Below are 27654 nucleotides of genomic sequence, written 5' to 3'. Positions count from 1 at the left end.
CCAGCACTTATTGCCTGTCTGTAGTTGTCTCCTTGGGAAGGTGGTGGTGAGCTGTTTTCTTGAACTGTTGTAGCCTATGTGTCGTAGGTAGACCTGGAATGCTGTTAGGGAGGGAATTCTAGGATTTTGATCCAGCCTCCAAGAAGAAACAGTGAAGGGTATATTTCCAAGTCAGGATGGTGAATGACTTGGAGGGGAACTTGCGGGAGCTCTGTCTCTCAGTGGCACTGATGCTGTGTGACATGCAAGCAATCCTGTTTGGTAGCCTCACCAGGCTGTCATCTCATTTTGAGGTATACCTGGTGCTACTCCTGGCATGCCCTCCTGCACTCTCCATTGAACCAGGATTGATTCCTCGGTGTGATGGCAGTAGGTAAGTGGGGGATATACTGCGCCATGAGGTTGCAGATTGTTCTGGAGGAGGGTCACAGAGTCATGGAGTCTTACAGTAACACAGCACAGAAACAGACCCTTCGATCTAACCAGTCCATGCCGACCACAATCCCAAACTAAACTATTCTCACCTGCTTCGCCCATGTCCCTCTCAACATTCCTTATTCATTTGCTTATCCAAATACCTTTTAAACATTGTAACTGTACCCACATCCACCACTTCCTCTGGACATTCATTCCACACAATAACCACTCTCTTTGTTGAAAATGTTGGCCCTCATGTCTTTTTAAAAATCTTTCTCCTCTCACTTGAAAAAGATTTCCCTCATCTTGAAATCCCCCACTCTCGTGAAAACAATATTATTGTTGTTGATGCCCCATGGCTGCCCCATGGCTGCCCAGGCTTGAGTTGCTCGATCTGTCCCATTTGTCACAGTGATAGTGCCAGACAACACAATGGAGGGTATTCGCAATGCAAAAGCAAGACTTCATCTCCACAAGATGTGTGGTATTCACTATTAACGATAATGTCAAGGACAGAAGCATCTGCAGCCGTTAGATTGGTAAGGATGGAATCAAGGATGGTTTTCCCTCTTGTTGGTTGTCATACCAGTAGAAAATTTGGTCTATCACTCCAAGAACTAACTGGGAAAAGGTGGTCATGAAGCCACCAGAACTGGAGGGACCATTCCTCTAGCACCAAGAATAGGACTCTGCCAGAACAACCAATCAGCTCAGGCATTGAGTGAGTTGGCTGAACTTAACACCACCATTAAAAAAAGATACATCTCCATCAAAATGGTTTAAAGATTCTTTTGGAAACCCAAACATTTTTCATTTCCATTCGTTCAAAGATTCATAAGAGTGAATTCTATCAAGTTGCAATGCATGAATCGTAAAGAGTTTCTTGCATTTCTGTTAATAACATAAATGACCATGTGGGTGTTGTTGATCCAAACAAAATGTGGAGGTAGAGATAGTGAGGTATTTGCATCATGAGCAGAGGAGGTATCTGAGGCATACGAGGAGGTGAAGACAGCCATCTTAAGCACATATGAGCTTGTGCCAGAAGCCGACAGACAATGTTTCAGGAATCTAAGGAGGGACCCTGGTCAAACCTACATTGCGTTTGAAGGGATCAAATGCAGTCATTTTGACAGGTGGATAAGGGCATTAAAAATAGAGCAAAACTGTGACACTCTTAGAGAGATAATTATTTTGGAAGAGTTCAAAAATTCACTTCCTGAATTCGTGAAAATTCATGTGGAAGAGCAAACAGTTAAAACAACAAGATTAGCAGCTGGAATGGCTGATGATGATAAGTTAGTCCATAAATCAAAGTTTGGCTTCCAAAATCAATCTCAATTTGTGAGGGATGGACATTTGGGAAAAGAGAAATCCTAGCATGGAAAGGGAAAGGTAGATCTCGGTAAAGATCATAAGGATAACCTACCACAGGGTAAAAAGGAAACCCTGGCTAAAAGTGAATTTGCCAAAGCCCAAGTCACCTCCCTGGGCCATGTTATGGGACAGGGACAAATGGTCCCATGGAATGCAAATAAAATGGGGAGTTTCCCGTACCGTCAACAAAAAGAGCAGTCCTACGGTTCCTGGGATTGATTGGATTTTATTGAAAATTCGCGCCAAATTTAGTGTGGCTGCTCCACTCACTGAATTGTTAAAGAAAGGCAAGTAGTTTCAGTGGACAGAGGACTGTCAGAAGGCATTTGACAGCCTGAAAGCTGTGTTAACCACTGCCCCAGTAGGAGCCACATCTAATTACGCAAAGCCATTCAAGGTGACTATCGATGTGAGTGATCTGGGTGTTGGTGCTGTGCTCTGACAGGAAGATGAAGAGATGGTAGAAAGACCTATTGGGTCTTTCTCCAGGAAATTGAACATTCATCAGCAGAAATATTTGAGAGTGGATAAGGAGACTTTGAGCTCGGAGTTGGCGTTACAACATTTCAATGTTTATGTTAATAGCAATGTATCTGAGGTAACCATTTACACTGATCATAACCCATTGAAGTTTGTGGGGAAATTTAACAACAAAGTTGCAGAGTGTTTCAATGGGCCTTGTTGTTACGGCCATTCAATATGAGAATTGTGCAGGTGGGAGAATGAGAAAGCCTGATTGCTGAAGCATTGTCGAGACTTGAATGAGGAATGGAGACGTTCAGTGGTAGGAGTAAAACAGACTGAAACAGAATGTAGTGGTGCATATTTACATGATTATGGTCAATATAGTGCACCTGAGTGTTGTAGTGTATTAACAGTTTAAGATTAGGGGGTTTTAAAATGAAGCCATCTTTAGATATAGACGGTTCATTTTTTGTTAAGGGCCAAGGTGTGATGATGTTCCTCCTTTAACATGGTTATTCTGTCCTTGGCCTTTTTTTTCAGGGAGATCATAAAGGCAGTGCATCCAAAAGGTTTGGGTTTGAAGGGTTTTAGAGGCAATTTGATTATGTCTAACAGATACTGCCTCAGACAAAAGGCTTTTGAGTTTAAAACAGAACACTTGTACATTGAAAGGGGATTGGCGAGTTCTCCCAGCTCAGCTTTGTGCTGGTTTTGGTTTGGGTTCAGAGCTGCTCGTCAGGTTTGAGGCTGCTGCTTCAAGAAACAGCTCCATGGAGGAGGGTGCTCCATGCTGAAACTCGCTGCCATCTCTCTCTCTCCTGTAAGACCCTGGGTTTGATTTTACCTTCTTTTTTGACAAAGCGTGTTTATGGGGACTGTTGCAATTATTTGGATCAGCATCGTTACGTTGGCATAATCTGTGAGGTTTATTTCAGATATGTTAAGACATTCTATATTCTGTTCTCTCTTGTGTATGTTTCATTCAGTAATTACGTAAATAAATTGTCTTTTGTTTCGAACTAAGTTGTTTGACCAACTGCATCCCTCCTGGAATATCCATGTTACACCTACTTAAAACACAGAACAAAATTGGGGGCTGGGCTAGTTTTGGAAATGTTTTGAGGGGATCTGGCTTGCTCCATAACACAAGGCTGGCATGGTCTGGTGTCAGGGTGTCCTCTCCTGCCCCTGGAACTGGAGAAAGTCTTGTGTCAGCAGCCCCCCATCCAGCAGGAGCCTGCCCGCAGTGTGGGGTACCGATTTCCCCCTGTCTGCCATTCCTGGGGAAAATATCAGTAACTGTGCAGGGCAGCTCCACACTGACAGCTTCATCATTCAGTCACAATCCAAGCAGGATACAGAAAGTACAGGAGAGAGATTAAGAATGGAATGGATAAAGAGATTTTATCTCACCTCTGGTTACCAAATCGCTGCTCAAAAGGATTTTGTCTCCCTATAATCTATCAAATCTTTTCATAACTTTAAGCAAGGGAAGAATCTCAAATTCAATAGTGCAATGTTGTTTTAAATAAAATGTATCAATCTCACCCTCAAATGATGACTCAGACATTGAGGAGATTGCAATGATACTTTCGGTGCTTCAGGGATTGACTTGTTGGTTTTTCGAGAGCACCAGTTCATATGGTGCTGATTAAGACAAAGTTTGTTGTATTTTAAGCAAGATTTATATATTTGCATTGTTGCAGATGACTCTATTGTTGATTATATTAAGGATTAAAAATGTGGAGATTTGGTTCAGTTGAAGGTAGGTTAGAGGTTGTTAGCTTTGAGTTAGTTCCATGGTGCCTGTGCGAGCTGATAAAGAATGTTTAAACCTTTGACCCAGCTGAGAGGCTTCCAGAAGCAAGACAGTCCTGAGGCTGCTATGGAGATAATTACTGAGGAGGAAGCCATTTTGTCAACATAAACTGGTACATATTGGTAACAAAAAGGAACATAATTAAGTGGAGGAAGGCCAAATCTGGGGTTTGCCAAAAACATGGTCTGTTATCCTTAACCAAAGGAATCAAGTTAATGTCTGACAGAAAGAGTGAGGTCGAGCAAAGTAGGTAGGGACTGTTCGCTCTCTAAAGAGAGAAGAAATATCGCTACAGAAGACTTGCTAAGGAAGTGTCGATGTGTGTCCCATGGGGTGTAATGTGTGACTGTCAATGATACCAATATCATTCCATTCATTTTATTCCACTGTGGATGACACCATTCATACAAACTGGACACTGTTGTCACATGGTGCGGGTGTAAGATCGATGTAGTGTGGTGCTGCACAGCAACATGTCCGCTCCCTTGACTGATGGTGGCTGGAAACCACGACAAACTGTCTGGCTTTGTGCCTGCACCAACAGGAAGACACGACAGAAATATTGTGAGCCAATAATCGACTCTCTAATCAGAGACACAGACAGAGGTTTCTGAAGCCAAGAATGAGACATCAGAATAGTATGTTTCCTGTCTGATGTCAGGGTCAAGGATGTCTTGGAGTGAGTGCAGAATTTTCTTCAACTGAGATAACGAGAGCCCTGAGACGATAGACTTCTGTTCAGTTGACAGGTAAAGCTGGTAGGTACAGGAAATGCTGGATGGCTACAGAAATTGAGGTTTTGGTCAAGGAAAAGAAGGAAGCACATGTCAGCAGAGATCAAGTGAATTCCTGGAAGAGTATAAGGGCAGGAGACATATACTGAAGTGGGAAATTGGGAGGGCAAAAATGTGACATGCAATAGCTTTGGCAAGTTGTGCTGGACAACTTAAAATGCAAAAAAGGTGGATACATCCCCAAGATCTAGTCAGGTGTACCCTCAAACTCTGTGGGAAGTGAGGGAAGTGATTGCTGGGCCTCTTGCTGAAATATTTGTACCACTGTTAGCCACAGGTGAGGTGCTGGAAGGCTGGAGGTTGGCGAATATGATGCCAATATTTAAGAAAGGTGGTATGGAAAAGCCAGGGAATTATAGACCAGTGAACCTGACACCAGTGGTGAGCAAATTGTTGGAAGGGAATCTGAGGGATGGGTTTTGGAAAGGTAAAGACTGATTCCAATAGTCAACATGGCTTTATGCATGGGAAGTCATGTCTTATTAAATTGATTGAGTTTTTTGATGTGACAAATAGGATTGGTGAAGGCAGAATAGTGAATGTGATCTATATGGACGTCAGTAAGGTTTTTGTCAAGGTGCTGCATGGTAGACTGGTTAGCAAGGTGAGATCACATGGAACATAGGGAGAACTAGCCATTTGGATAAGAACTGGCTCAAAGGTAGGAGACAGAGGGGAGTGGTGGAGGGTTGCTTTTCAGCCTGGATGCCTGTGACCAGTGATATGCAACAAGGATCAGTGCTGGGTCCACTGCTTTTTGTCATTACTATAAATGATTTGAATATGAACACAGGAATTGTGGTTAGTGTATTTAGATGTGACACCAAAATTGGTGGTGTGGTGGAGAGCCAAGGAAGTCACCTCAGAGTACAGCAGGACCTCAGTCAGGTGGGCTAATGAGTTGAGGAGCAGCAAATGGAGTTTAATTTAGATAAATGTGAGGTGTTGCATTGTGGAAGGGCAAATTATGGCAGGAATTATACACTTATTAGTAAGGTCCTGGGGATTGTTGCTGAGCAAAGAATTCTTGGAATGCAGGTTCATAATTCCTTGAAAGTGGAGTCATAGCTCAGCAAGAGAGTGAGGAAGGCATTTGGTAAGCTTGGCTTTATTGGTCAGTGCACTGAGTGTAGGAATTGGGAGGAGGTTGTGTTGTGGCACGAGGAGGTTGAACAGTTCATCCACTTTACCAACACCTTCCACCCTGACCTCAAATTTACCTGGACCATCTCAGATTCCTCCCTCCCCTTCCTAGATCTTTCCATTTCTATCTCGGGCGACCGAATCAACACGGACATTTACTATAAACCGACCGACTCCCACAGCTACCTAGACTACACCTCCTCCCACCCTGCCCCCTCTAAAAACGCCATCCCATATTCCCAATTCCTTCGTCTCCGTCGCATCTGCTCCCAGGAGGACTAGTTCCAATACCGTACAACCCAGATGGCGTCATTCTTCAAAGACCACAATTTCCCCTCAGACATGGTCGACAATGCTCTCCACTGCATCTCCTCCACTTCCCGCTCCTCCGCCCTTGAGCCCCGCCCCTCCAATTGCCACCAGGACAGAACCCCACTGATCCTCACCTACCACCCCACCAACCTCCATATATATCGTATAATCTGTCATCATTTCCGCCACCTCCAAACGGACCCCACCACCAGGGATATATTTCCCTCCCCTCCCCTATCAGTGTTCCGAAAAGACCAGGAATGAGGAAAGTGTGCCAAGCAGGCTAAGATAAAAGGTAGGGAGGAGGGACTTGGGGGAGGAGAGTTAGAAATGCGATAGGTGGAAGGAGGTTAAGGTGAGGGTGATAGGCCGGAGTAGGGGGTGGGGGCGGAGAGGTCAGGAAGAAGATTGCAGGTTAGGAAGGTGGTGCTGAGTTCGAGAGTTGACCTCTGTGACTCCCTCGTCAGGTCCACACCCCCCTCCAACCCAACCTCCACTCCCGGCACCTTCCCCTGCAACCGCAAGAAATGCAAAACTTGCGCCCATATCTCCCCCCTTACTTCCCTCCAAGGCCCCAACGGATCCTTCCATATCCGCCACAAATTCACCTGCACCTCCACACACATCATTTACTGCATCCGCTGCACCCGATGTGGCCTCCTCTATATTGGGGAGACAGGCTGACTACTTGCAGAACGTTTCAGACAACACCTCTGGGACACTCGGACCAACCAACCCAACCACCCTGTAGCTCAACACTTCCACTCCCCCTCCCACTCCACCAAGGACATGCAGGTCCTTGGACTCCTCCATAACAACACGACGGCTGGAGGAAGAGCGCCTCATCTTCCACCTAGGAACCCTCCAACCACAAGGGATGAACTCAGATTTCTCCAGTTTCCTCATTTCCCCTCCCCCCACCTTGTCTCAGTCCCAACCCTCGAACTCAGCACCACCTTCCTAACGTGCAATCTTCTTCCTGACCTCTCCGCCCCCACCACTACTCTGGCCTATCACCCTCACCTTAACCTATCGCATTTCCAATGCCCCTCCCCCAAGTCCCTCCTCCCTACCTTTTATCTTAGCCTGCTTGGCACACTTTCCTCATTCCTGAAGAAGGACTATGCCCGATACGTCGATTCTCCTTGGATGCTGCATGACCTGCTGCGCTTTTCCAGCAACACATTTTCAGCTCGGTCAGGAATCTAATCTAATCTTATCTCCTATGTCTCACTGGGGTCATTTTGACAATTTCGGAGAGTGGTCCAGGAAATAGCTGATGAAATCCAACATGAGCAAATGCGAGGTCATGCAATTATGGGAAAAAGAATACAGGCACGGACTATTTTTTAAACAGTGAGAAAATTTATAAAGCCAAAATACAAAGGGATCTGGGAGTGCTAGTCCAGGATTCTCTCAAGGTTGACTTGTAGGTTGAGTCCATGATTAAAAAAGCAAATGTAATGTTGTCATTTATCTCAAGAGCGTTGAAATGTAAAAGCAGCGATGTACTACTGAGACTTTATAAAGCTCTAGTTAGGCCCCATTTAGAATACTGTGTCCAGTTTTGGGCCCCACACCTCAGGAAGCACATAGTGTCTCTGGAGTGTGTCCAGCAGAGATTCACATGGATGATCCCTAGAATGGTAGGTTGAGGGGAATTCTAATAGTAACTTACAGGACAAGACATGGCTTAGAAAGGATGGGCACCGGGAAATTGTTCCCATTAGGTGGGGAGTTTCAGACCCATGGGCATATCCTTAAAATTAGAGGGGGTCAATTTCGAACGGAAATGAGGAGACATTTCTTTAGCCAGAGAGTGGTGACCTGTGAAATTTATGGCAACGGAGTTCAGTGGGGGTCGGGACGTTGAGTGTCTTCAAGGCAGAGATTGATAAATTCTTGATCAAGGAATTAGGGGATATTGGGAGAATGCGGGGAAGTGGAATGGAAACACCCATCAGACATGATTAAATGGTGGAGTGGACTCGATGGGCTGAATAGCCTTGCTTCCACTCCTATGTCTCATGGTCTTATAGACTCATGAGCCATCACTTCAATAGACAGCTCATCCCTCCCAGAATCCATCTCTCCAATGTCTGTGGTACCTTGCCCACTATGGAACCCAGGGGTGTTGAAAGTTGTATGAGTCAGGACCCCTCCCTGGAATACACACACATACCTGGAAAAGCCTTTGTCGATACTTGCTGACTAATTGGACACTTAGGGAGTGAGCTCCTTTAATATTTACAAATGTCCCTGGTTATCTCACTGAAACCTCAACAACAACATGCTTGTAATCAATGACACCTTCCAGTATTGAGAATTCAGCAAGATTCCTGAATCCTGTGGCCATCTTCCTGCCTGGTGAACCTCATCTGTGATGAAAGTGGTGTAGGTGTGAGCACATCAAAGCCTTGCAAATGTCCCCGTTTTCATACAGTGTTGTACAGGAGCTCACAGCCCACTGTAAAGGTCTCGGTCTAATGCTCACAATGAGCTGCAGGTACGAGAGCTCAAAGCCTGAGGTGATCTTTGAAGCTACAGACACTGAATACCCAGAGACACAATTGGAACTGATTTGTAACAAAGAGACATCACTAACTTCCTGGAAAGGCACACTCTGTGCAGACACTGGAGCTCCAGTTGATGTAGATAGTTTATACACTGTTTATAGACCAAAGGCAGTGATCGTACATTCTCCTTTCAGGCTGCTGTTATTCTCAATGGTTTTCTTACACAGGACGAGGTCCACTATGCCCCTGGCTATCTGCCCTCTTGAACCATCTTGTCTTGACCTCCTCCCACATTTACAATCCCCATGGGGACAGTTGCCTGTGGTCTCCTGTTTGAGTCTCAGGCTTAAAAACACACCTATCTTGAGGGTTGAAGCCCCTCTTTCCTCTGGTACATTTCTTAATGTCCTGACTGAACAACACAAAGTCCTCGAAAACAAATGGAGCTCAATCTGTCAACTTCATGGGAAACATCACTGAGGACATCTCTGCTTACAAAGATATAGATGGATGTTTATTTGTCTCAGTGCCCTTGATATAACATTGCGGAAAACCCTCTGCCCATACTGTTTTGCCAGTGTAACCACTGTAATAAAATATATCCCACACAATTGTGGTCAATTGAGCTCACAATGAGCTTCAGTGTATGTAAATTAGTCAATGTTCAAATGAGGCAGCCCCTCCCACCCCCATCTACCTCTCTGTTTAATTATAGACTAACAGAAGGCAAAGTGGTGGGGGGTGCACCCACTCAATTTGTCTCTGTAAAGGGATTCTGGCTTGAGAAATATTTTGCTTCCTTCCAATCTGTGCAATATTTCTGCACATTTGTGAGTTTGCCTGATGGGAAATCTCAGTGACTACATGAGGCTGAAAGCAATAATATCTCAATATTGTAAGATGAAATCGTTGGGAGGAAACCCGTGCGCAGTGTAAACCTCAGCGTAGACCTATTGGACCAAATGACCTGGTTTTGTGTCATAATTTCCAAACAATGTTGTGTTATTAATCTGGGGATTCTGCTCTTTTCTTTGTAGCTAACCTCCTGACAATTGTCCTTCTAATTCGTGGAGGCTGTGGTCTATCCAAAGGGATCTCTCTTTATTTGGTGGGTATGACGACAGTTGATCTCCTGGTCATTATTTCCAATGTGATAATCTACTACATGCTTTACTACTATTTCCCATTTTCATTTCTACACTTCACCTCAATAAGGAGCATTCATGTGGCTGTTAATTATGCAACTATTGACTGCTCTGTTTGGCTCACGGTCGCTTCCACTGTCAATCGCTTTGTCCTCATTTGTTGCCAGAGGTTGAGAGCAAAGTATTGCAGGGAGGAAACTACAGCTGTGGTGATAGTGACTGTGTGTGTTGTGTTTTCACTCAAAAATATTCCCTTGTGTTTTTCTTTTGAGCCAATCTATATCATTAACAACGTGGATTGGGGCGCTCATTTCAAACCAGAATATTTTATCTTGCCAGGATGGATCAGTTTTGACTGGCTTGATACAATTTTAAACCCACTATTGCCATACTTTCTCATTTTACTGCTCAACGCTCTGACTGTCCGACACATTGTGATGGCTAATTGAACCCGCAGAGCACTGCAAGGTCATCGCAACACCCAGAACAGCGACGATCCAGAGATGCAGAGCCGAAGGAAATCCATCACTTTACTGCTCGCTATTTCTGGCACTTCCATCATGCTGTGGATGCCATAGACTAAGTTTTTCCTCATTTCTAGAATTACAGATACATTTTATGAGCCACATCATTATACTGATCCCATATTTATTGCAAACTGTACAGGAGATATATTTCAACTGCTGAGTTCCTGTAGAACATAGAACATAGAACATAGAACATAGAACAATACAACACAGAACAGGCCCTTCGGCCCACGATGTTGTGCCGAACATTTGTCCTAGATTAAGCACCCATCCATGTACCTATCCAATTGCCACTTAAAGGTCACCAAAGATTCTGACTCTGCCACTCTCACAGGCAGCGCATTCCATGTCCCCACCACTCTCTGGGTAAAGAAACTACCCCTGACATCTCCCCTATACCTTCAACCCTTCACCTTAAATTTATGTCCCCTTGTAACACTCTGTTGTACCCGGGGAAAAAGTTTCTGATTGTCTACTCTATCTATTCCCCGATCAACTTATACACCTCTATCAAGTCACCCCTCATCCTTCTCCGTTCCAATGAGAAAAGGCCTAGCACGCTCAACCTATCCTCGTACAACCTATTCTCCATTCCAGGTAACATCCTGGTAAATCTTCTCTGCACCCTCTCCAAAGCTTCCACATCTTTCCTAAAATGAGGTGACCAGAACTGCACACAGTACTCCAAATGTGGCCTAACCAAAGTCCTGTAGAGCTGTAACATCACTTCACGACTCTTGAATTCAATCCCTCTGCTAATGAACACTAATACACCATAGGCCTCCTTACAAGCTCTATCCACCTGAGTGGCAACTTTCAAAGATCTATGAACATAGACCCCAAGATCCCTCTGCTCCTCCACCTTACTAAGAATCCTACCGTTAACCCTGTATTCCGCATTCTTATTTGTCCTTCCAAAATGGACAACCTCACACTTTACAGGGTTGAACTCCATCTGCCACTCCTCAGACCAGCTCTGCATCATATCTCAGTCCCTTTGCAGCCGACAACAACCCTCCTCACTATCCACAACTCCACCAATCTTCGTATCGTCTGCAAATTTACTGACCCACCCTTCGACTCCCTCTTCCAAGTCATTAATAAAAATTACAAACAGCAGAGGACCCAGAACTGATCCCTGCGGAACTCCACTTGTAACTGGGCTCCAGGCTGAATATTTACCATCTACCACCACTCTCTGATTTCGACCGGTTAGCCAGTTCTCTATCCAACTGGCCAAACTTCCCACTGTCCCATGCCTCCTGACTTTCCGCATTAGCCTACCATGGGGAACCTTATCAAATGCCTCACTAAAATCTATGTATACTACATCCACTGCTCTACCCTCATCCACATGCTTGGTCACCTCCTCAAAGAATTCAATAAGACTTGTAAGGCAAGACCTACCCTTCACAAATCCGTGCTGGCTGTCCCTAATCAAGCAGTGTCTTTCCAGATACTCATAAATCCTATCCCTCAGTATCCCATCCATTATTTTGCCTACCACCGAAGTAAGACTAACTGGCCTGTAATTCCCGGGGTTATCCCTATTCCCTTTTTTGAACAGGGGCTCAACATTCGCCACTCTCCAGTCCCCTGGTACCACCCCTACTGACAGTCAAGACGAAAAGATCATTGCCAACGGCTCTGCAATTTCCTCTCTTGCTTCCCACATAATCCTAGGATATATCCTGTCTGGCCCGGGGGACTTGTCTATCCTCAAGTTATTCAAAATGTCCAACACATCTTCCTTCCTAACAAGTATCTCCTCTAGCTTACCAGTCCATTTCACACTCTCCTCTTCAACAATACGGTCCCTCTCGTTTGTAAATACTGAAGAAAAGTACGCATTCAAGACCTCATTTATCTCTTCCGACTCAATACACAGTCTCCCACTACTGTCCTTGATCGGACCGACCCTCGTTCTCGTCATTCTCATGTTTCTCACATACGCATAAAATGCCTTGGGGTTATCCTTGATCCTATCCGCCAAAGATTTTTCATGCCCTCTCTTAGCTCTCCTAATCCCTTTCTTCAGCTCCCTTCTGGCAATCCTGTATCCCTCCAATGCTCTGTCTGAACCTTGTTTCCTCAACCGTATGTAAGCCTCCTTCTTCCTCCTTACAAGACATTCAACCTCCCTCGTCAAGCAAGGTTCCCTCACACGACCATCTATTTCCTGCCTGACAGGTACATACATATCAAGGACTCGTCGTATCTGTTCGTTGAAAAAGCTCCACATTTCCACAACATCCTTCCCTGACAACCTGTGCTCCCAACTTATGCTCCTCAGATCCTGTCTTACAGCATCGTATTTACCCTTCCCCCAATTGTAAAACCTACCCTGTTGCACGTACCTATCTCTCTCCATAAACAAGGTGAAAGTCACAGAATTGTGGTCACCATCACCAAAGTGTTCATCCACTAACAAGCCCATCGCTTGTCCCGGTTCGTTACCAAGTACCAAATCCAATATGGCCTCCCCTCTGGTCGGGCAATCTACATACTGAGTTAGAAAAGCTTCCTGTACACACTGCACAAACACCGCCCCATCCAATTTACTTGATCGAAAGAGCTTCCAATCAATGTTTGGGAAGTTGAAATCGCCATGACTACTACCCTGTGGCTTCTGCACCTTTCCAAAATCTGTTTCCCAATCTGTTTCTCCACATCTCTGCTGCTATTGGGGGGCCTATAGTAAACACCCAACAAGGTGACTGCACCTTTCCTATTTCTGACTTCAGCCCATACTACCTCCAAAGGCAGATCCCCCTCGAACTGCCTTTCTGCAGCCGTTATACCATTTCTAATTAGCAACGCCACCCCCTCTCCTTTTTTACCACCCTCCCTAATCTTACTGAAACATCTGTAACCAGGAACCTCCAACAATCATTCCTGTCCCTCTTCTATCCACGTTTCCGTGATGGCCACAACATCGTAGTCCCAGGTACCGATCCACACCTTAAGTTCACCCACCTTATTTCTGATACTCCTTGCATTGAAGTATACACATTTGAGCCCATCTCTGTGTCCGCAAGTACTCCCTGTCAGTGCTACCTTCTCTATAGCCTCCCTACATTCTTGGACATCCTGACAAACAGCTAGCCTACTTGCTGGACTACAAGTCCGGATCCCATCCCCCTGTCAAATTAGTTTAAACCCCCCTGAAGAGTGCTAGCAAACCTACCTCCCAGGATATTGGTGCCTTTCTGGTTCAGGTGCAACCCGTCCTGCTTGTGCAGGTCCCACCTTCCCCAGAATGCAATCCAATTGTCCAAATACCTGAAGCCCTCCCTCCTACACCATCCTTGCAGCCACGTGTTCAACTGCACTCTCTCCCTATTCCTTGCCTCACTGTCACCTGGCACCAGCAACAACCCAGAGATGGCGACTCTGTCCGTCCTAGCTTTTAGCTTCCAGCCTAACTCCCTGAGCTCCTGAATGACCCCCCCACCCCTCTTCCTACCTATGTCGTTGGTGCCAACGTGCACCACAACTTCTGGCTGCACACCCTCCCTTAAGGATTCTGAAGACGCGGTCCGAGACATCTCGGACCCTGGCACCCGGGAGGCAACAAACCATCCAAGAGTCTCGCCCATGTCCACAGAACTGCCTGTCCGTCCCTCTAACTAAAGAGTCTCCTGTAACTAGCGCTCTCCTCCTCTCCCCCTTTCCCTTCTGAGCCTCAGAGCCGGACCTCGTGCCAGAGACCCGGTCCCTGCAGCTTACCCCTGCTACCCCAACAGTATCCAAAGCGGTATACTTATTGTTGAGGGGAACGACCACGGGATCCCTGCACTGCCTGCTTCCTCCCCTTCCCACCTCTAACTGTTACCCAGCTACCTCTGTTCTCTGGCGTAACTATGTCCCTGTAGCTTCTATCTATCACCCTCTCAGCCTCACGAATAATCCTCAGTTCATCCAACTCCAGTTCCAGTTCCCTAACTCGTTCTGTGAGGAGCAGGATCTGACTGCATTTCCTTCAGATGAAGTCGGCAGGAGTATCGGTGGTCACCCCTACCTCAAACATCCTGCAGGAGGAACATTCCACTGCCTGCGCTGCCATTACTCTACACTTCGTCTCCAAAACAAGAACATTGAGTAGCTTACCTGTGGACTTTAAAGTTAGGTTCGAGGAGGAGGATGGGAGGGGGGCCCTACTATGTAGGGCCTGGGGTCCAGAACACACCCACTCAAATATCAATCACTTACCTTCCCGACTAGCTCTGCGCTCCAACTTCACTTCCGCCCAGCTCGCGCCACTCTCTGCTGTGAAAAGACCGTTGGCATTGTGGTAAGTTCTTAAATATCAAACACATTGATTTATGCATTGGCTCAGTCTAAATTCAGAGAAAATTTGAGAAATGCAATAATGTTTCCATTTCTTCAAATGTTTCAACATGTCAAATATTGTTTGAAAAAGTGACTGGAAGCAAAGTTACAACACATTCACAGTAATCTTCTGAATACTACAATTCTGTCTTCAGAGATTGATACAAACTCTAAGTAACAGGCTTGGTTCTGTGGTGATATTCTCCCCTCTGCATCACAGGGTCATGTGATCAAGCACATGATCGGGGCTGACAGAATTCCACTTCAGATGAGCTGGTAACACTACACCAGTCCACGCTCCTCATTGGGTGTAACATTTCCCACAGCCCTCCTTTGAGGACAAGCAGTGAAGTCATCCATGATCTTTGAGTGCGAGCAGCAGCTAAGGTAAGACAGTTTGTTTTAAAATTACTTACCGGTAGCGGGCAGCGGTGTTTTTTTCTCTCTTTACAGAAAGAGCGGGAGTAGCAGGGGGAAGTGACGAGTACCGGAGGTGCATCCGGGAAGGAAAGCAGTGAGTATAAATACTCACCCTTCGTCGCCAACGGTCACTTTGAGTGCGAGCAGCAGCTAAGGTAAGACAGTTTGTTTTAAAATTACTTACCGGTAGCGGGCAGCGGTGTTTTTTTCTCTCTTTACAGAAAGAGCGGGAGCAGCAGGGGGAAGTGACGAAGACCGGAGGGGCAGCCGGGTAGGTTTTTTTTCCCTTTAAAAGCGCGCAGGAGAAGAACCCGAGGCACTACAGAGGTAGTGTCTCCCACCCGCCCTCCTCCTCTAACCTAAATAATAAGACCCGTTGTGGTAAGTAGGTAAGTGTTGCATTTTGCTTGTTGTATTCTTTAGACCCAGTTTTTTTTTTATAAAAGGTTACTTTCAGATGGATGGCAGTGAAGGCAGTGCAATGTTCCTCTTGCAACATGTTTGAGGTGAGGGATGTCATGGACGTCCCTGCTGATAACACTTGCAGGAAGTGCACCCATCTCCAGCTCCTCCAAGACCGTGTTAGGGAACTGGAGCTGGAGTTGGATGAACTTAGGATCATTCGGGAGGCAGAGGGGGTCATAGATCGGAGCTTTAGGGAAGTAGTAACTCCAAAGATGGCAGATAGATGGGTGACAGTGAGGGGGACTGGGAGGAAGCAGCCAGTGCAGGGACCCCCTGCGGCCGTTCCCCTCAAGAACAAGTATACCGTTTTGGATACTTGTGGGGGGGACGACTTACCAGGGGCAAGTAACGGGGCTCAGGCCTCTGGCACGGAGCCTGTCCCCGTTACTCAGAAGGGAAGGGTGGAGAAGAGCAGAGCAATAGTAATTGGGGACTCGATAGTTTGGGGCACAGATAGGAGGTTTTGTGGGAATGAGAGAGACTCACGTTTGGTATGTTGCCTCCCAGGTGCAAGGGTACGTGATGTCTCTGATCGTGTTTTCCGGGTCCTTAAGGGGGAGGGGGAGCAGCCCGAAGTCGTGGTCCACATTGGCACCAATGACATAGGTAGGAGGAGCGCTGAGGATGTTAGGCAGGCTTTCAGGGAGCTAGGTTGGAAGCTCAGCGTTAGAACGAACAGAGTTGTTGTCTCTGGTTTGTTACCCGTGCCACATGATAGAGAGTCGAGGAATAGGGAGAGAGAACAGTTAAATGCGTGGCTACAGGGATGGTGCAGGAGGGAGGGATTCCGGTATTTGGATAACTGGGGTTCCTTCTGGGGAAGGTGGGACCTCCATAAACAGGATGGTCTACACCTGAACCTGAGGGGCACCAGTATCCTTGGTGGGAGGTTTGCTAGTGCTCTTGGGAGGGGATTTAAACTAACTCTGCAGGGGCATGGGAACCCAGACTGCAGCTTTAGGGTGCAGGACCTGGAATGTAGGGAGGTTAGGAACATGGCATCAATTTCAAAGGAGGGTGCCTGTAAACAGGAAAGTGGTTTGAAGTGTGTATATTTCAATGCAAGAAGTATACGAAATAAGGTAGGTGAACTTGCAGCGTGGGTTGGTACCTGGGACTTCGATGTTGTGGCTATTACGGAGACATGGGTAGAACAGGGACAGGATTGGCTGTTGCAGGTTCCAGGGTTTAAATGTTTTAGTAGGGTCAGAGGTGGGGGTAAAAGAGGGGGAGGTGTGGCATTGCATGTCAAAGATAGTATTACAGCTGTGGAAAGGACGATGGATGAAGACTCGCCATCTGAGGTAGTTTGGGCTGAGGTTAGGAATAGGAAAGGTGAGCTCACCCTGTTAGGAGTTTTTTACAGGCCTCCTAATAGTCCTAGAAACGTAGAAGAAAGGATTGCGAGGATGATTCAAGAGAAGAGTGAAAGTAATAGGGTGGTTGTTATGGGGGACTTTAACTTCCCTGATATTAATTGAGAAAGCTATAGCTCAAGTTCGTTAGATGGGTCAGTGTTTGTCCAATGTGTGCAGGAGAGTTTCCTGACACAATATGTAGATAGGCCAACAAGAGGTGAGGCCATACTGGATTTGGTTCTGGGTAATGAACCAGGCCAGGTGTTAGAATTAGAGGTAGGTGAGCACTTTGGGGACAGTGACCACAATTCGGTGACCTTTACTCTAGTGATGGAGAGGGATAAGTGTGCACTACAGGGCAAGAGTTATAGATGGGGGCAGGGAAATTATGATGCTGTGAGGCATGACTTAGGATGTGTGGCCTGGAAAAGTAAGCTTCAAGGCAAGGGTGTAATTGATATGTGGAGCTTGTTCAAGGAGCAACTATTGAGTGTCCTTGATAAGTATGTGCCCGTCAGGCAGGGAGGAAAGGGTCGTGCGAGGGAGCCGTGGTTTAATAAGGGATTGGAATCCCTTGTTAAAGGGAAGAGGGCGGCCTATGTAAAGATGAGGCGTGAAGGTTCAATTGGGGCGATTGAGAGTTATAAGGTAGCCAGGAAGGACCTGAAGAGAGAGCTAAGAGCAGCAAGGAGGGGACATGAAAGGTCCTTAGTTGGTAGGATTAGGGAAAACCCTAAGGCTTTCTATAGGTATGTCAGGAATAAAAGAATGACTAGGGTAGGAATAGGTCCAGTCAAGGATAGTAGTGGGAAGTTGCGTGTGGAGGCTGAAGAGATTGGGGAGACACTGAATGAATACTTTTCGTCAGTATTCAATCAGGAACAGGACATTGTTGTCAATGTGAGTACTGAGTCACAATTAAGTAGAATGGATGGCTTTGAGGTATGTAGAGAAGAGGTGTTGGAAATTCTGGAAAGGGTGAAAATAGATAAGTCCCCTGGGCATGATGGCATTTATCCTAGGATTCTCTGGGAAGCAAGGGAGGAGATTGCAGAGCCATTGGCCTTGATTTTTATGTCCTCGTTGTCTACAGGAGTAGTGCCAGAAGATTGGAGGCTAGCAAATGCGGTTCCCTTGTTCAAGAAGGGGAGTAGGGATAACCCTAGTAACTATAGGCCGGTGAGTCTCACTTCTGTTGTGGGCAAAATCTTAGAGAGAATTGTAAGGGATAGGATTTATGAACATCTGGATAGGGATAATGTGATCAAGGATAGTCAGCATGGTTTTGTGAAGGGCAGGTCGTGCCTCACAAACCTTATTGAATTCTTTGAGAAGGTGACTAAGGAGGTGGACGAGGGGAAAGCAGTAGATGTGGTGTATATGGATTTTAGTAAGGCGTTTGATAAGGTTCCCCATGGTAGACTACTGCAAAAAATACGGAGGTATGGCATTGAGGGTGAGTTGCAGGTTTGGATTAGGAGTTGGCTGGCTGGAAGAAGACAGAAGGTAGTAGTTGATGGCAAAGATTCATCTTGGAGTGCTGTCACTAGCGGTGTTCCGCAAGGATCTGTTTTGGGACCATTGCTGTTTGTCATTTTTATAAATGACCTGGAGGAGGGGTTAGAAGGTTGGGTGAGTAAGTTTGCAGATGATACGAAAGTCGGAGGAGTTGTAGACAGTGAGGAAGGATGTGGCAGGTTACAGCGGGATATAGATAAGCTGCAGAACTGGGCAAAAAGGTGGCAAATGGAGTTCAATGTAGCTAAGTGTGAGGTGATTCACTTTGGTAAGTGTAATAAAAAGATGGGGTACTGGGCTAACGGTCGGATACTTGGTAGTGTGGATGAGCAGAGGGATCTTGGTGTCCATGTACACAAATCTTTGAAAGTTGCCACCCAGGTAAATAGTGCGGTGAAGAAGGCATATGGCGTACTGGCTTTTATTGGTAGAGGAATTGAGTTCCGGAGTACTGAGGTCATGTTGCAGTTGTATAGGACTCTGGTGCGGCCACATCTGGAGTGTTGTGTGCAGTTTTGGTCGCCATACTATAGGAAGAATGTGGAGGCACTGGAACGGGTGCAGAGGAGGTTTACCAGGATGTTGCCTGGTATGGTAGAAAGATCGTATGAGGAAAGGCTGAGGCACTTGGGGTTGTTTTCATTGGAGAAAAGAAGGTTTAGGGGTGACTTGATAGAGGTGTATAAGATGATTAGGGGTTTAGATAGGGTCGACAGTGAGAATCTTTTTCCACGTATGGAGTCAGCTATTACAAGGGGGCATAGCTTTAAATTAAGGGGGGGTAGGTATAGGACAGATGTTAGGGGTAGGTTCTTTACTCAGCGAGTCGTGAGTTCATGGAATGCCCTGCCAGTAGCAGTGGTGGACTCTCCCTCATTATGGGCATTTAAGCGGGCATTGGATAGGCATATGGAGGATAGTGGGCTAGTGTAGGTTGGTGGGCTTGGATCGGCGCAACATCGAGGGCCGAAGGGCCTGTACTGCGCTGTATTCTTCTATGTTCTATGTTCTATGTTCTATCTTCTGGCTAATATTTATCCTCGAACCAATATCACTGAAAGCAGATTGTTTGATCATTTGTCTTATTGTTGAATGTGAGGTCTCACTGTGTACAGATTCACTGCTGCATTACAACAATGACTCATTTGTGGATTGTACAGGTTTCTTTATTCACTCCCAGGATGAGTGTCTCTCTGGCTGGGCCCAGCATTTATTGCCTGTCCCGAGTTGCCCTTGAGAAGGTGGTGGGGAGCTGCTGTCTTGACCCACTGTAGTCCATGTTCTATAGGTGGATCCACTGTGCCCTAAGGGAGGGAATTCCAGGATTTGACACAGCAACAATGAAGAATATGTTTCCAAGTCAGGATGGTGTGTGGTATGGAGGGGAACTTTCAGCTGTTTGCGATCCCATCCATGTGCTGCCCTTGTCCTTCTTGATGGAAGTGGTTGTATGTTTGGAAGGTGCTGTCTGGGGATCTTTGGTGAATTTCTGCAATGCATCTTAAAGACAATACACACTGCTGCTACTGAGCATCATTGGTGGAGGGAGTAAATGCTTGTGGATGTGGTGCCAATCGAGCGGGCTGCCTTATCCTGAATGATGAAACATTTCTTTAGGGTTGCAGGAAGTTCACCCATCCAGGCAAATGGGGAATATTCCATAGCATTCGTGACCTGTTATTCACAGATGGTGGACAGACTTTGGGAGTCAATTGCTTGCTGCAGAATTCCTAATGTTGTAAATCTACAGGAACAGATTGGCTGGGTGAGTGGGAAGTTCTGGAGTACAAGTTTTCAGTACTATGACCAGAATATTGTCGGGACTCACATCCAATATCCAGCTTTTCCAGTCATTCCTTGAGATCACATGGAGTGCATTGGATTCACTGAAGACCAGTATCTGTGATGCTGAGGAGCACTGAAGGTGCCCAAATTGGATCATCCACTCGGCATTTCAGTCTGAATATTGATGTGAGTGATTCAGATTTATCATTTACACAGATGTGTGGGACTCTTCTGTCATTGAGGATGGGGATATTTGTGGAGATTCTTCCTCCTGTGAGTTGTTCAATTGACCACCAACATTCATGACTGGATGTGGTGGGAATATGGAACAAAGGTCTGATCCATTGGTTTTGGGATTGCTTTGCTCTGTCTATCACTGGCTCTGATGCTGTGTGACATGCAAACAATCCTGTTTGGTAGCCTCACCAGGCTGTCATTTCATTTTTAGGTATACCTGGTGCTGCTCCCAGCATGTCCTCCTAAACTCTCCATTGTACATGGATTGATGTCTTGGCTTGATGGCAATGGGTGAGTGGAGAATATACAGGGCCATGAGACTGCAGATTGTGTTGGAGTAAAGTCAAACAGTCAAAGAGTCAAAGAGTCATGGAGTCATGGAGCACAGAAACAGACTCTACAGTCCAACCAATCCATGCCGAATGGAATCCCAAACTCAACTAGTTCCAACTGCCTGTGCTTCACCCATATCCCTCCAAACATTTCTTTTTCATAAACTTGTTCTTATGGCTTCTAAATATTGTAAATGACCCCACATCCATCACTTGCTCTGGGAGTTCATACCACACACTATCCACTCTGTGTAACAAAAGTTGCCCCCATGTCTTGTCAATATTTTTCTCTTTTCACATTAAAAATATTCCCTCCACTCTTGAAATCCCCCACTCGAGGGGAAACAGATTGTGTTGATAGTCCACAGCGCCTCATGGAAGCCAAGTCTTGAGTTGTTAGATCAGTCCCATTTATCCCAGTGATCGTGCCACACGACACAATGGAGAGTATTCTCGATGTGAAGGCAGGATCTGGCCTCCACAAGGACTGTGTGGGAGTCACTCTTCCCCGTCATGTCATGGACAGATACATCTGCAGCTGGGAGATTCATTAGGATGAGGTCAAGGAGCTTTTTCCCTCTTGTTAATTAAAGTACATCTCCATCAAAACAGCATCAAGAATCTTTTAGAAACCCAAACATTTCTCATTTACTTTTAAACAAATAAACCACAAGAGTGTAGACAATCAATTAAATGTCCTTGCAACTTAAAGAACTAAATTGTAAAATGTGATTTACTTCTTGTGTTTCTGTTAGTCATAATTCACGAGATTTGGTCTGTATTGTGTCTGTTGTTGTCGATGTGTCTGAGTCTGTGTGTGCACATCTGAGTTTGTCTCCCTTTGTGTGTGTCTGTGTGTGTGTGTGTGTGTGTTCATGAGGGTGTGAGTGTTTTTCAATGCCTGTACATTTCAGATCGTTGTAGGAATAAATTTTGGGCGGAATCTTATCGGGGTCTTTGTGACGTGGACAATGGCAAATCATGTGACAGAATCAGGTGACCAGTGCAGCGAGGCCCGTCTAAACATCAAGATGGTCTTGCTCCACCTTTCATGTTTTTGATAAGCGGTGTGTGGAAACTCTCACCAGGCAGCAGGGAGATGGGGATTGATGAGCATTAGTGACGGTTAAACACACCTTGTTAGCAGCCCAACTCGGCTCATTAATATTCAGCCTCACATCTTCCCAAACTCAACAAACAAGCTCAATTTCTGGGAAAACGCAACAAGGAAACCGCAGCGAGTACCTCATCGATGCAGCTCACCGCTTGGTCTGAAAGACCTTCATGTTGGAGACCGGACACCAACATCTCAGGGCACAGTCCATGGGCATCGGTCACATGCTCCCCACCTCCACGGACATTGACATCCAACATCTACCAGCCTCAAAAACCCCCATGTCATATATCGAGCCCACTTACAGGGCCCTTCTGCAAATCAATGCTGCCCCTTGGTGTGAACTGACAACTCTCATTGTAGAGAAAGTGAGGTCTGCAGATGCTGGAGATCAGAGCTCCAGGAAGAAGAAGGGCTTATGCCCGAAACGTCGATTCTCCTGTTCCCTGGATGCTGCCTGACCTGCTGCGCTTTTCCAGCAACACATTTCCAACTCTCATTGTAACACTGCAGCAAGGACCCTGTATATTCAGGGCCACACACACCCAGCCCATGGACTGGACCAGGCTGCATCTCCAGGCTCTCCACTTACTCTCAGAGCACGTACTCACTCGGAGCCAAACTGGATATTCAGGCATCTCTCCTCCCATTGCTTTGGCTCACATTTTCTGCTCATTTTCTCTCTCAGCCAGACTCATACACTGCTGTCTGACCTTGTCATTGAGCACAGACACAAAGCCAGAAAGCTTGTCAGAGTTGTCAGCAGGCCCCAGTCAAGTCAAGGCAGAGAGCTTTCTCTCAGGGGTTTCCTGTGCAGTAAGTCAGGGGCAGCCTCCAGTAACAGTCCAGGGCCTGCTCGGGGCAGTCAGAGTCAGGAGCCTCTCCTTATCATGGGAGAGCTGTCGAATGGCAGGCAGCCTGCCTCCCACCTTGAGTCTTTCTGTTCTTTTTGGGCTGTTCTCCTCCTAGAATGAGAGTGAAGCAGGTATTAAGGGAGATGAAAGTGGGTGGCACAGCTGGTGCTGTTGGTGTGGGGGGGGAAGGTGACCTGACTGCATGAGTAGGCAGTGCAGAGGGCATGCAGGGTTAGTGGTGTTGGGGGTTGGGCTGGATAACAGCCAGTGGGGGAGATATTGCAGACAATAGTGAGAGTGGGAAAGGATGAGCCTTAGTGGGTGGTGGGTACAGGAGCAGGAACAGAGTGAGTGTGAGGTATTGGAGAGAAGATGGTGCAACGTAACCTGGCAGAGTGGAGAAGGACATTGACCTTCTTCGGACAGCGCTGTACATTCCTCCAGGCGGCTGAGACTGCACTGACCTGGGTGGGAACCTCAGACAGGGCTGGCATGGTCTGGTGTTGGGGTTTCCTCTCCTGCCCCTGGAGCTGGAGAATGTCCTGTGTCAGCAGCCCCCCATCCAGCAGGAGCCTGCCTGCAGTGTGGGGTACTGATTTCCCCCTGTCTGCCATTCCTGGGGCAAATATCAGCAACTGGGCAGGGCAGCTCCACACTGACAGCTTCATCATTCAGTCCCGATCCAAGCAGAATACAGAAAGTACCGGAGAGAAATTAAGAATGGAATGGGTAAAGAGATTTTATCTATCTCTGGTTACTGACTCACTGCTCAATGGATTTTGTCTCTCTCCAATCTATCAAACCATCTCACAATTTTGAATAAGGGAACAATCCCAAATTCTTTCGTTTCTTCACACAATTGAAATCCCTTTTGCCTGGCTCCAGACTGATTAACCTGCTTGGTATCCACTTCAACCCTGACTTCCTGCCGAACTTTCTAAAGGTTCCTTTGTGTGTGTATTCCAGACCAGGACAGCGAACGGCTAGGTAGTGAGACCTCACATTCAACAACAGCAGAAATGATCAAACAATCTGCTGTCAGTGATGTTGGTTTGAGGATAAATATCTAATATTCCAGTTGATCAAGAGGTTCACATCATCAATGTAACAACACACACTGAGTAACAGAAAGGTCATGCAGGGCGTATACACATCACTGATCTCCTTTATTTCCAGCATAAATCACTTCAATAATAAGGAGACAATGGGGACCTGCTGATGCTGGAGAAATCAGAGTTGATGAAGCTTGGAGCTGGAAAAGGCACAACAGATCCTGAGGAAGGGTCCTGTCTGAAACCAATGGGAAGGTGAAAGGGGCCATGGTACTAGAGTTCAGGGAAAGAGACATTGTTGGGCTGCAGTTAGTGACACAGCACTACTCATCGGAAAGCAGGAGGCAAGCTTTTGCCAACATTTAATTGGATCATGGCTGACCTATTCCTCAAGTCCATTTATCTCTCATCATAATTACCCAACAAACATTAATCACTCAGGTCTTCAAAGATTCAGTAATCTTTTCTGCTGTCATTTGTGTGAAAAGTGCTTTCTGATTTCTCTCCCAGCTCTAATGCTTCACCTTGGGATGGCGCAGTGGCACACTGCATAGCACTGCTGCCCCCCAGCACCAGGGACCCAGGCCCAACTCCAGCCTTGGGTGACAGTCTGTATGTTCTCCCAGTGTCTGTGTGGGCCTCCACCGGGCACTCCTGACCCCTCCCAAAACCCGAAAACATATATTTACATATTTATAAAGTCACCCATTGTTACAGCTGATTCTACTGCGGTCTGTATTACGGTCTAAAAATGTAGAGATTTGGTTCAGTTTAAGGTAGGTTAGAGGTTGTTAGCTTTGAGTTAGTTCCATGGTGCCTGCGTGAGCTGATAAAGAATATTTAAACCTTTGACCCAGCTGAGAGGCTTCCAGAAGCAAGACAGTCCTGAGGTTGCGATGGCTATAATTATTAAATAAGCTATTCTTTAAACAGAAACTGGGAGGTTTTGGGTATAAAAGGAAACATAAGTAAAAAGAGAAAAGTCAAACCCATAATCTGTCAAAAACATGGTGTGTTGTGCTGTACCAAAGGACTCAGGTAATTTATGTTTGGAGAGAGAGAGTGAGGTCGAGTAAATTGGGGAGGGTCGATTAGCTCTCTAAAGAGAGAAGAAATCTAGATATGGAAGACTTGCCAAGGAAGTGTCGATGTGTGTCTCATGGGGTGTAATGTGTGACTGTCAATGATACCAATATCGTTCCATTCATTTTATTCCACTGTGGATGACACCATTCATACAAACTGGACACTGTTGTCACATGGTGCAGGTGTAAGATCGATGTAGTGCGGTGCTGCACAGCAACATGTCCGCTCCCTTGACTGATGACGGCTGGAAACCATGACAAACTGTCTGGCTTTGTGTCTGCACCAAAGGGAAGATACAACAGAAATACTGTGAGCCTTTAATGGCAAAGGAAGAGAAGAGGATGAAGTTCTGAGGAGAGAATATGGGACATTAGGGAGGAGGTTAAAAAATAGGTCCTGGAGGGTAGTAATGCCTGGATGACACCCATTGTCATGTGTCAGTGAGAGTAGGACTAGGAGGATACGGCAGATGAATGTGTGGTTAAAGAGCTGTTGCAGGGGAGAAGGATTCACAGTTTTGGATCATTGGAATCTCTTCTGGGATCGGGGTGTTCTGTCTAAGAAGGATGGGCTATACCTGAGTTCGAAGGGCACTAACAAACCCATGGGGGGATTTGTGGGAGCAACTTGGGTGGATTTAAATTAGTCAGGGGGACCAGGTGGGAGATAATTGTCCTTTTAACTCATGGAGGCTGTGGACTATCCAAAGGGATCTCCCTTTATTTGGTGGATATGACGACAGTTGATCTCCTGGTCATTATTTCCAATGTGATAATCTACTACATGCTTTACTGCTATTTCCCATTTTCATTTCTACACTTCACCTCAATAAGGAACATCAATGTGGTGATCAACTACATAGCTGTTGACTGCTCTGTTTGGCTCACGGTCGCTTTCACTGTCGATCGTTTTGTCCTCATTTGTTGCCAGATGTTCAGAGCAAAGTATTGCAGGGAGGAAACTGCAGCTGTGGTGATAACGACAATGTGTGCTGTGTCCTCACAAACAAATATTCCCTTGGATTTTGGTTTTGAGCCAATCTGTATTATTAACAATGTGGAATGGGGCGCTCATTTCAAACCAGACTATTTTATCTTGCCAGGATGGATCAGGTTTGACTGGCTTGATACAGTTTTAAACCCACTATTGCCACACTTTATCATTTTACTGCTCAACGCACTGACTGTCCGACACATTGTGATGGCTAATCGAACCCGCAGAGCACTGCAAGGTCAACGCAACACCCAGAACAGCGACGTTCCAGAGATGCAGAGCCGAAGGAAATCAATCACTTCACTATTCGCCATTTCTGTCACTTTCATTGTGCTGTGGTCTTTCTCATTTCGAGGGTTACAGATACATTTTATGAGCCAGATCATTATACTAATCCCTTACTTCTCACAAAGTATACTGGAGATATGTTTCACCTGCTGAACTGCTATACAAACACAGTGTTTTATGCATTGGCTCAGTCTAAATTCAGAGAAATGTTGAGAAATGCAATAATGTATCAATTTCTTGCAATTATTCAATGCGTCAAATATTCTTTTAAAAAGTGACTGGAAACAAAGTTGCCAAGCATTCACATCATTCCACTGAATACGACAATTCTGTCCTCCTAAGTCTATACTAACCACAAGTAATAGTCTTGGTTCTGTGGTGTAGTCTCACCTCTGCATCACAGGGTTATGTGTCCAGGAAGATCAGATTTAACCTGATACAGAGTCCTCTCCCCAACAATAATTCTGCTGGAGCCATCCCTGTCATTGCATGAGGAGTGGTCCCATAATCAAACAGGAACTGCGACAGTTTGATCTCAAGTGAGGCTGTGGACTGTTTCTTTAAGCCTGCCTTCACAGTTTGGACTGTTCTTTCTGCCAGACTATTGGATGATGGTTTGTATGGAACTGTCCTGATCAATTGAAAAACATTTGACTTGAGGAAATCGTCAGATTCCCTGCTGGGAAACGATAGACTATTATCTGTGACCAACACTTCCAGGACTTAGTGTATTGCAAAAAATGCACACAATTATTCAATTGGCAGATCTGTGTTTGAGGAATGAACTCTATGCACATCCAACCACGTTGAGTAACTATTCATAATGACGAAGAACATTGACCCCATGAAAGGACCTGCACAGTTGACGTGTAAGTGAGTCTAGGGTTTAACCAACCATTCCCACCAACACACAGGAAATATTTGAAACAGTAAAAGCGAACTGTGCTGATACTGTGACTTTAAGAGGTTATTTTACACTGTTTTTTTTAAAGAGCAGTTTTAAGGCAGAGGTTCTGAGCCGGGTACCAGAGCCACTACAGTCGACAGCATGTGAGGCCATGGGTGTTTTTTTTAAAAATTTGGAACAATAGTAGCAGCCTGGATGGGTGTCGTCAAACTCCCACAGAATGAGGATCATGCTATTGGAATCTTGGGAAATGTCTAAAATTCAGTTGTACATGAAGCAGCTTGAAGTCGAGGCAATGGCAAAGGAAAGGAAAGAATAATCCTGGCTGAACAAAGAGAAAGTGAAATGGAAATAAAACAGTTTGAATTTCAATTGAAAGCAGAGGAAAAGCAGAGAGA

This window comes from Chiloscyllium plagiosum, unplaced genomic scaffold, assembly GCF_037043375.1.
Source record: "Chiloscyllium plagiosum isolate Xiang-an unplaced genomic scaffold, Cpla_swu_hap1 HiC_scaffold_10, whole genome shotgun sequence".
Lineage (NCBI taxonomy): Eukaryota > Metazoa > Chordata > Chondrichthyes > Orectolobiformes > Hemiscylliidae > Chiloscyllium > Chiloscyllium plagiosum.
This window is presented reverse-complemented; position numbering follows the sequence as displayed.